The 1,106-nt window shown below is 29.6% G+C and overlaps 1 non-coding gene across 1 annotated transcript; it reads left to right on the forward strand.

The window, feature by feature from the left end:
- Positions 1–496: 496 nt before the first annotated feature.
- Trnaw-cca lies at positions 497–568 on the forward strand. Its single transcript has one exon. It is a non-coding gene; the product is annotated as a tRNA-Trp (tRNA).
- The last annotated feature ends 538 nt before the right edge of the window (positions 569–1,106 follow it).

Below are 1,106 nucleotides of genomic sequence, written 5' to 3' on the forward strand. Positions count from 1 at the left end.
GAATAACATTATAAGTTTATTTATCGATAGTAATAAGTACAGTAAAGTTTAGTCCTAACTAAACTAAAGTAAAAAAAAAAAGTACAAAGGTTACAGTGTTAATTTATCCCTTTATCGAACTTAGGCCTAACATAAGTAAAATATTTATAAAGTACAGCCTATATACAAGTGGATTTACACATTTCGTTGTCTCCAATTACAATCTGTTTGTATTGTGCTAGAAATGTTATATTTAAAGAAGTACTGTTACGATAAATATATTAATTTGGCCGGAAATGTTTTGCTGATCTCTGCTAGTAAGTTAATTAATGTCGATCACACTGCAGCTTTCCAGCTTAGAATCTAAGCTATGTATAATATAGTATTACTGTTATAACATGTGTGGGTCTAGCCATCATAAGATTTGCGTACTCTGGTGAGCAATTTAAATACTCAAACAATTGTAATAATGAATAGTAAAATGTATATAAATACTTATCAAAGCGTCAAATGTTACGATCCGGTGGCGCAATGGTAGCGCGTCTGACTCCAGATCAGAAGGCTGCGTGTTCGAGTCACGTCCGGGTCATTTAATTAAATTTTAGTTTTTAGTTTACATCACTGCAAGTAAAAAACTATTCTTCGAAAATAGTTTTCTATAAATATCATTTATTCGAGATAAACTTATATTTTCAAAAAATACTAAACAATTTATTATCAAAAATTAAACTTGTAAACATATTATTTATTATCGTTTTTTTATGGTAATTAGTGCAAGCGTGTGTCAGTTGTAACCCAGTATGATGTTCACATTACTCCTTCATAGTTGTGATTGTGAATAATAATAATAAAATACATATTCTGCTCAACTTCGACGACATCTAGTAGTGGAGAAAGAAAGTACTTTGTATGAGTCACAACAATAGAATATTTCCGAACGATATTCATCGTTATTTAAAGCACTACTAATATGATTTTTAGGGCATTCTTCAAAAACTCCGCATAATAAAAAATTAAGTGACCTCTTACTCATTATACAAAACACGTCCAATTCAAGATTTGTAATTTCTTAAATAAACTGTTGTTTCGTTATGTTAATAGTAACAGTGACATGATTCCAAACATAT

Source organism: Limulus polyphemus, unplaced genomic scaffold, assembly GCF_000517525.1.
Source record: "Limulus polyphemus unplaced genomic scaffold, Limulus_polyphemus-2.1.2 Scaffold5073, whole genome shotgun sequence".
Lineage (NCBI taxonomy): Eukaryota > Metazoa > Arthropoda > Merostomata > Xiphosura > Limulidae > Limulus > Limulus polyphemus.